General features: G+C 43.7%; 1 long non-coding RNA gene across 1 annotated transcript; it reads right to left on the bottom strand.

Annotated features, from left to right (window-relative positions):
• Positions 1-7217: 7217 nt before the first annotated feature.
• Positions 7218-9650, bottom strand: LOC125553864 (uncharacterized). The gene is made up of 3 exons (XR_007304239.2): positions 9410-9650; positions 8770-8918; positions 7218-7627 (listed from the first exon to the last, which is right to left on the bottom strand). It is a non-coding gene; the product is annotated as an uncharacterized LOC125553864 (long non-coding RNA).
• Between the last annotated feature and the right edge of the window lie 241 nt (positions 9651-9891).

The raw sequence follows: 9891 nt of genomic DNA, 5'->3' as shown, positions 1-9891 counted from the left end.
ATGTGATTCATGTATGTCTGTTCCCATAGGTTGGTGCTGCTTTGGGTTCATGACTAGCCATGTCGGCCCGGGTTCTCTGTCATATGGATGGTAGAGACACATTCATATACGTGAGCCAAAAGGCACAAACGGTCCCGGGCCATGGTAAGGCAACACCCATGGGAATACCGTGCGTGAGGCCACAAAGTGGTATGAGGTGTTACCGGCTAGATCGATGTGACTTGGAATCGGGGTCCTGACAGCTTTGGTATTAGAGCCTGACTGCCTGTAGGATTACCAAGCCAAACCGGTCGAAGTTGTGTCTAGAAATGCTTTAGTTATGTAGGGGAATTGATTGTGGAAGGGAACATAAGGCTCTTTTACTCCTTTACCCTATGCCCTTCTGTTCTGAGTCAACCTCTTCTTTTCCACGGGGAGTAAGAACTAGGCCCTCTCATCTATCTATTAGGATGACGTGTTACTAATCCATAGACTTATAGAGTTATTAGTTTCAAGACTCAGTTCAGTTTCTACTACTTCCGTGTGTTCATAACTGGCCTCAGAACCTTGATATTGTGTTGTTGAGTTGTTATGCCACCATTTTCAGGATGTCTCAAATCTTTTGAGCATTTACAGCTGTTATGTTGTCCGAGTCATCCCAGGTCTGTAACTAGTCTGATGCATTTGCAAATCCCTTCTTCCCATTTACGATGTCCTTTTGGGCCAGATTAAGCACACTAACGGTCTGTTGAGGTACTCTACTACCTCGACATATATGTTGGAGCTATTATTATGACCCTAGGTGTTTTAGGGAGTCACCTAGTAATCTAGCCATGTTTTGTGTTCCGGTGTGATGATTCTGGCCACCATTCTCGAAAGCATTCCATGATGCCATTTAGTAGTAGGTATTCTATTCCTGGGTTCTTGAACCCGAGATTCACCCTACTTACCTCATGTTGATAGTGCTTGCTCGTTTCTTTAGGATATTAGTAACCTTGCGACAGTCCTCGAGGTCCGTGGTATTTCTTTCTTCCAAATACCATGAACCATTAAGGTAGAAGTTCTTTGAACCAAAATATCACGATTAGAGTACTCCTGAGGAGTTCTCCATTCATAATTGTGATTCTGCCAGTTCTACCTTTCTGCATGGGTTATCTGGAAGAAACCTGTTGAACTTGGTTCGACATATTAACCTATGCATCCACAACTCAGAAAGATATATGTCCCCTTGAGTTGTTCCTCTTCATTTGTATTTCGACCATCATCTATCAATTGATAGTCAGGAGTAATTGTGCATCTGTGTTTATCAATGCTTATTATTCTTGTGGTCCGTCAAGCCATTCTATTCCAGAATGACTAGGAGAAACAAGCTCCAGTACCTCATCCATTTCTAGGATTGGGTCAAAGCAGTTGTATTCCGCAGATCAAATGCAATCAAGCTTTTGATTCTGTTCTACCCTAAAGTATTACCCACTTTATGTCAAGAATATCGTGCGAATTGCACCATCTCTTATGAATTCTTGATGCAGTGATACTTCGCACCTTCATCATTCATTCCTCGGTCCCATATTGTCGCAACCGGAATGCCGGCAAGTAAACCATGATGTGTGAAATCAATACTCCTAGCAACCATGTTGCTTGGTAGTTAATGGACACTAATATCATTCTTAGCGTGTTGGTTATCGAAACACTATTCTAGGATTGATCGTGCTACCTAGGTCTTATTTCTGGTGCACTTTTCAGTCAATGAGTTAGGATTATTCAACCCCTTGCTTATTTGATCATATTGTCTTGCTCTGAAAAGCGAGATTGTTCTTGAGCTTAGTAACATATTGGTGGTTCGTGATGTTCCGAATATCTTCTCAGAAGTATTACCAGGTTGTCACCTGACCGCTATGTTGAGTTCGTGATCATGCTGGTTTTCCTCCAAACCACCCATTCTCCAAGAATCTATGTTGGATACCCTTGAGCTAATTGGTTAAACCAAACAACAACTTGGAGATTTGGAAGATAAAAGCTTAATCCACTTAGTTCACTTTAAAGGGGATATCTTGTGTGTGTTGACGAGAGATGATATCTTCATCGATTGTTCCTCGTGATCAGTTGTTGAATCTATCGTCTTATCCAAACCTTGATTTGAGTGTGGGCTATCGTAAAATCAAGTTAGAACCAATGATATTCATAATGTTGTCTTACTCATGGTTGTTCCTCGAGCATACACCATTACATCCTTTGGTTTGACCAATACTATCACATTGTTCACATAATGGTGGAATTCCAGTGATACGGAAAATTCCGATGAGTTGTTGTTGAGCCCATCAGTAGCATCTTGTCTCCATGATGATTCGTGTTAAACATGAAGCTAGTGTTGGAAACTTTGTAAACGATGCCTTCATGTTTCGTTCATGAAGCATATGTTTGGATGAAAGTAGCGACTTACTCTAAGTTCACGTGCAATCGATGTAAGTTACCGCCGTGGATTCGAGAAAGCTTGTTGTTGCTTCCTCTGGAATCATCCCAAGTCAGTCATGCATGTGCGAAGTATACATTGGTTTGTGAGATCAGCTACCTCCATTCCAAATGTATTTCCTAGCACGCCAAGCCACTGATTGACTTGTTCAAGGATAATAAGTTCTAAGTGCTAGTCCTGAAGGTATCAGACGGATTTGTACAGGATTTCGTTATCCTCGATGTTGGTTCCCAACCAGAACTCAGTAGTGTTTTATTATAAGACTACCATGTGGTCATGCTTGTCTAGGACAGTGTGTTCACAGGAGTGTAGCAGAACCAGCTCATGTTTTGGAGCTTGCTATCGTAGTTCTTCTCCCGAGAGTCCTGCAACGTTATCTCGTCGATTTGTGTCGCAACTTTTCTTTTTAGACATGTGAGTCTGAAGTATCCCGCTTCTAACCAGATCCGAATCTTAGGTAGATATGATGGTTGGAACATTCCCAACTTTGCATTTTGTTCCCAGCTTGCACCCCCATCGTGTCAATTTTCCATGGGATGTCCTTCTCAGCAGTTGCTGTCCAGGACCATCTTCAAAAGTGGTCCTGTCATGGGTCCCATCCATTTCCGGTGATAAGCAAAAATCATCCATTGCTTTGTCTTCAACAAGGTAGTCCACATCATCCATTCTAGTCCGAGTATGCCATCCCTTCGTACTCCGCCAAATGATTGTTGTGGTTTGCCTTAGGCTGGTATAAAGAGTGTCAATGATCTCTGAATCAAAAGTAATTCTTTTTGCCACCTAAGGGAATATTTCTGCGAGTCACCTTCCTTAAGGTGTCTCGTTGTGGTATCATGGCAACCTAACTCCTCGCCACGTTGACAACCGTTCACCACCCTCCTAGGTGTGGGAATTCCGCTACTTATTTAAAACCTTGTCATATGCCCATTTCCATCATTCTTCACGTGTGTATCGTGTCTCATCTCGACAGATGTTGCTATTTCTCATTCTGTGAGTTGATCGTCGGTTGCTCGATCTTCGAGAAGATCGATTCTTCGAGAGTTTCCTTTCTTCCTGTTATCGTGTTGGATGGAGTTCTCAGAGCAAGACATCGAGACAAAGATGGTGATCGTGTAAACGTTCCTATGAAGTGCAACTTGGATCGTGAAGACCGTGTTAGTTGTGCCCCTCTGTCTTCCTACCTCACGTCTTGAATCTCGGGACGAGATTCTTGTTTAGTGGGGGTGATTTGTCACAACCCTAGAGTTTTCTTGTAACTAGTGGCATTGCATCCATGCATCATGTTTAAATTTCATGAAACTTGAAATGGGGATTGTTGAAACCCTAGCACCAAATGAATTCAACTAGGTTCAATAAAAAATATTTTCAATGATCCCAATTGCCCTTTAGAAAAGTTCATGATTTTTGTTAAAGGTGAAAACCTCTGCCAAAAGTCATGCACATATTTCTAGGCCATTCTGGATTTTTGAATTAAATCTTATTGTATTTGATTTTGGGCATTTAAATACTATAAATAATTTAAATGTTCAAATAATGTTGGAACTATTTTTTGGGCCACTGAAATAATTCAGCAAGTGTCCATGAATATTTTCAAGATTTTACGAAATGCCTTGCTATTTTTCCTGAGCTCAAAACTATAGCAGAAAACTAGAAAACAGAAACAAATAAACGAAGAGAGAGAGAGAGAGAGAGAGAGAGAGACCCACCTGACTTACTTGGCGGCCCACCTGGCCCAGCCCCTCCAGCTGGCCCAGCCCACTGGCCAAAGTGGTCATCTTCAACCTCTGCCAGCAGGCAGAGGCGTGTCGACGCGCGCGCGCCCGAGGCCTCGACCTCCTGCCTGCCTGCCGCCTCCCCGACGCGTCTGGACGACGCCACACGCCACCCCGGTCCCTCTCTCCCACTCCCTCGCCCTTTCCCTGCCTCTGCTCCCCCTCCGCAGTGCGCCCGAACACCCCGCTGCACGCCAACGAGCACCGCCGCAGCCACAGCCATCCCCTAGCCCAACCACCGTGACCAATAGCTCCGCAAGGACGCGAAGCATCTCCTCGACGAGCCATGCAAGCCGGGTTTCACCGCAACACCGCCATCGATGCCTTCTTCAACCTCGGGACTGCCGGCCATCTCTGTCAAATTCCTCGGCTCCGGACCGTCCCCGACCTCGTCGAGCGTCCCCTCATCATCCCCGTGAGCCACTTACCTTCTCCCCTAACTCAGCATGCTCGCCCCCATGCCGTAGCGCCGTTCCCCACGAGCAACAAAGCCACCGTCCGCCATTGCTGCTGCACGCATAGCCTCCGTGCTCCCCTGGCCTCACCGTGCTGCTCTTAGTGCTCCCCGTGTCTAGCAGGTGCTGCCCAGCCTCTCCATTTTCTCACTGATGCACCGTAGCGACGCGCCCATGCACCACCGAAAACCACCGCCGCCAAAGCTCGTCGCCGGTGCCATTCCGGCCACCTCCGGACCAACCACCACCACCAATGGAAGCGGCGCACCTCCAGCTCCCCGTAGATGGCCTCCGCCGTCATTCTGGTCGCCGGAGTGCAAATCCCGCGCCCTCCGCCGCATCTGCTGTCACCGGCGGCTAAACGCCGGCGCGTTAGCCCTAGTTGACCAAGGGGTTTGACCTCCCCTAGATCAATGATAGGTGGGGCCACCCTGCTAACTAACCTAGATTAGGATTAACTAAACCTAGCTAATTTAACTTAGCTACTGACATGCGGGCCTCGCCCGGCTAACTAAGTTAGTTAGGGCTAATCCTATTTAGGTTAGTTAGGTTAGCCACTGACAAGTGGGCCCTGGTCCCTGTTAATTAGCTAAGTGTTAAATTAATTTAATTTTAAACCCACAGCCACTGACGTGTGGGTCCAGGGACTAATTAGCCTAGATTAACTTTTAGTTAGTGCTAATTAACCCTGTTAGTTGACCGAGTCACTGACTAGTGGACCCCACTGGTCAGGTTTGACCTGGACCGCCCCATTGACCTGCTGACATCACAGTGACTTAGTGCTGACGCAGTAACTCTTTTTCTGGATTTATTCTTTTACAGGAAATTCCAGAAAATAGTTAAAACTTCTAAAATTCATAGTAAATCAACCGTAGCTCCAAATCAAATAAATTATATATGAAAAATGATCAGAAAAATCCGATCTATCCATCTGTACTAGTTTCATGCATGTTGGAACAACTTATGGCTGCTGTTTAGGCCAAATCATATAAATGGCATTTAAACCCTCACATATGGAGTTTGAATTTGAACCTAAGGTTCAAACCAACTCCATTTAACATGTTGCTAGTTGCATTAGCTCAAAACACAGCATATTGACATGTCATGATCATGCATCATAATGTGCATTGCATTGATTGTGTTTTCCTTCTCTGTTGCGGGTATTTGTCCCCTCTCGATGAGTTCGATGACACTGATGAAGAGATATACTCTCTTCGGAAGTGCCAGGCAAGCAAAACCCCCCTTGTTCATTCCGATACAATCCCACTCTCTCGCTCCTGCTCTCTTTTACTGCATTAGGACAACAACGATTCATCTATTACTTGCTGCGGTAGTTGAACCCCTTATCCTCTACATGACCTGTCATTGCCACAGTAATAGATGAAACCCACTAGCATGAGTAGGAGTTGTTTGAGCCCTGATGTGCCTACTCATTCATGCTTGTTTGCCATGCCTGCTATTGCTTAGAGTTGTGTCAGGTTTGATTCATCGGGGATGAATTGGAAAGTTGTGAACATGTCCTATTGTGTGTGAGCTAAGTGTGTTGAACACGATTTGGTAAAGGTATCGATGAGAGGCCATGTAGGAGTACATGGTGGGTTGTCTCATTGGAACTGTCCTTAAGCACCGAGATTTGTATGTGTGATTTAAGAACCGGTTACTACCATGCATTAGGATCCTTAATTGACCCTCTCGGCTTCTTAACCACCCTAGTCCTGTGTCCAGGAGTTGCAACTAGTTTCTGGTGTTTGCAGGATATGTGTTGGCGGCCGTGCGTTGCGCTGACCCTAGGGGTGGGCTATGATGCGGTAGATACACTGTGGTCGGGCATGCCAGGCGCCCGTTTGGTGTCTCGGAACACTGTACACATCGTTCGGGGCCGTATGTGGAAACCTTGGCCGGACTCCCTACGGTTGGAACCTGGATAGGCGATAAACCTGGACTAGAGACTTGAGTGTTTAGGTAGGCCGTGGCCGACACCCTCGTTGGGCTTCTGCTTGAAGGTTGCTGAGTACATCACTACAAGAAATACGGTTAATTATGACTCCTCATATTGGTCGTTGATTCGTCATTCTTATCATTTATTGACCTTTTTTGACCAAATTCAGAAGGTCAACAGTTGGCCGTCAAGAACGAACAAACATGACCTTTTGTGAATTTTGGTCATAGCTAGACTAACGACAAAAATTTCAGAAAGGTCATTACCCATTTGCCTGAGCCACGTAGGATCTGATGTGGCTGAGCTGACGTGGCATTGTTAGTGACCAAATGGAATCATCATAAATTTCATATCCCAGTTCACCAATCTAGCCTACATGGGCCTGGCCCAATCATCATAAATTTCACAGCCCAATCCACCAATCTAACCAACATGGGCCCGGCCTAGTACCTATTTTCTTAATTGAATTGGTTTAATTTATTTGGGCTGATGCATTATTTTTTCAAAAGCATGCACATTTAAGGATAGGCCCATCAGAGAACAAATACAACATAATACAATATTCAGATAGACTATATATTTCATTTCAGCAGCACATCACATGAAATACAATACATCATCAATCGACTCCTCTACACAGCAAGGTTCAAGGCCCAACAAGTGCACAACAAAATAGTTCTACAAGTGCAAGTGCAAGTGCACAACAAAAAGGCCCAACAAGTGCACAAGCGCACATCAATATAGACTGGACGAGAAGCACAAATTTTAGCTGATAACACATCACATCAATGAGAAGCACGAATATCGTGCACCATCACTGGTACACGTACTTTGTCCCATCACCCAGGCACCAATGTTGTGTCCATCTACTGGTTTGCCACATGGTGATGTTACCGCATTAGGGCCGTCCCAGCTTCTCCCTACCCAAATGGCAGGATGATCTACTGATCGATGTACTGCTCCAGCATCACTCCCGCTACCACTGGTGGAAGAAGATCAGCTCATCAATCATCTGCACGCGAACAAACAAAGAAGATTAACCTATTTAGCCTACTGTAATTTGTTTCTAAACATGGGCATCAAATCAACACCAACACTAAATTAAAATGCACAAAAGAATGGAGCATAGCCGTATGTACAGCCTAACAACTTCAGGTTTGAGCCATTTTTGATACTACAATAAATACATAAAAGCCAAAATTTTGATCCATGGACACCACATGATAGAAAAGGTACTAAGGCACTACTTTCTACTAAAAACCAAAGCAAGGTATGAAGCACAGGCCAGGCCAACAATAAACTACTACCAAATCCAGAAATAACCATCTGAAATGAAGTTAATGAGACATTTTAGAATCAACTTGATAGTTGACATTATTGTTTGTGTTGCACACATCTAGAATTGAAATTATACATCATGCCCGAATTCCGATGTCCAATGCCTCAGTTCAGTAAACATTAATCATGGTACATAGTAAAGATTTGACACAACCGGAACTGAAATCACTAACTCCTTCAATTACTACACTAATTTTATTACACAACCAGGCAACGAAATCCAACACAGGCACACGGACTATAGGAGTTGGAACTTGGAAATGCAGGTGTACAATTAGCGCATCACATACCTAGTATCTAACTATCAATAGTGGTCAGCATGTAAAAGCCAACTAGCAATAATTGATGATTAGTAAACATAGACAAGAACTAAATTCAGTAGTAATGTGCGTGCTCTTATCAAACTAGAGCAAGTAAAGGAGCTAATCCCCATGAGTGAAACAAATTCGATCACAACAACAATCCATAACGTTTAGTAACAACAATAAGAAGGCCCTTAAACAGAGAACAGGTTGAATCATGCATCGATTAAAGTGTCTGTTCTTGGTTTCTCTTGGTTAGAAGATAGACCGGTCAGAAACCGGAGAGAGACTGAACATGCAGAATTATGTATGGATTGTCAAAACTTGCATTATCCTACTATCACTAGTACAACAAGCTGCAGGTTGGCATAGTTCATGAACCATGTACATCATGACAAATACAATATCATCCAATGCTCAACTATGAACAAAATTGAACAATTACATGTCACAAAGGCGGAGCATAGAACCAAGCGGCAAGTAAGAGGGGTAGAAGGGGACGTGAGGAGCTCACCGGAGGGGGTTGTAGCCTAGGCCGAGCTTCATCACCACGGCGGCAGCTAGGGGAGGCAGACATGTCTACCATCATAGGAGCAACACCACCGCCAGAACTGGAATGGCCGGAGCAAATCGCCATCATATGGGTCACCACCACCGAATGATCTTGCAAGGTATAAAGTTTCGACATTTCAGTACAAACTAGTGGCGTCAAGAACCAAGCAGTAGCAGGCATAAGGTAAATTCTAGTAACTGGTGATTAGTAGACTAAAATAGGAAATAGATTGCACCAGTAGCAAGCAGAAGCTAAATTTTAGTAAGTGATGATTAATTATAACATAGCATCTCCAGCCCTGCTGTCATGGTTAGTGCAACTACAAAAGAGGAAATGTTTTTTATTTATACAAGGAGCAGAAATGAGGTAAGGCTTTGCAGTCCTGGCTAGTGCAACTGCAAAACTTTTTTTTGAATGGTTGGTACTACAGATCATACTTCAAAAGCTTGAAGATATTGAGAAGCTCAGATCAAATATAAAGCAAACATCAATACACTCCCCTTCTGCTCAATGGCAGTGCACAATATACTTATTCATATCTGCATGCCCACTCATACGAAATAAGAATTAAAAAATAAGGTACATAGTTTCTGCAACTCACGTTGAAGGTTCTTGAAGAAAAGAATAAGCCAAGAAAACAACAATCATCGCAAATACACCCCTGTTGACAAGAGAAAAAACATATGAGCACTCAGATTTGCCCAGCTCAATTGGGAATCAGTAGATAAAGAGAAAGAAAACTAACTGTGAATGACTATTATCCCAGTTGACGATATGTTCTATCAGAGATGTTCAGTTGGTGATCAAGAAATAGTTATTTTTCCGCCAATACATAAATAAAATACTCCCTCCGTCCCAAATATAAGAGTGTTTTACACTAGTGTAATGTCTACTCACAGCTAGTTGGGTAGCCTCGGCAGTTCCGAATCTTCTTAGGAGCGCAATACATTCGTCTCGTTCATCCACCACCCTAAACATTCAAGTAAACAGAAGTGAGAGCTGGGAGCTAACTTAAGACAGACTTCAGCGAATCAAATTAACAACTAGTTTTTAATGGCTAGGGGTACACACAACACATATATA

This window comes from Triticum urartu, chromosome 4A (genome assembly GCF_056163025.1).
Source record: "Triticum urartu cultivar PI428250 chromosome 4A, HENAU_Tu73, whole genome shotgun sequence".
Lineage (NCBI taxonomy): Eukaryota > Viridiplantae > Streptophyta > Magnoliopsida > Poales > Poaceae > Triticum > Triticum urartu.
Note: the sequence above shows the minus strand (reverse complement) of the source record. Positions and strands in the feature narration are given on the sequence as shown.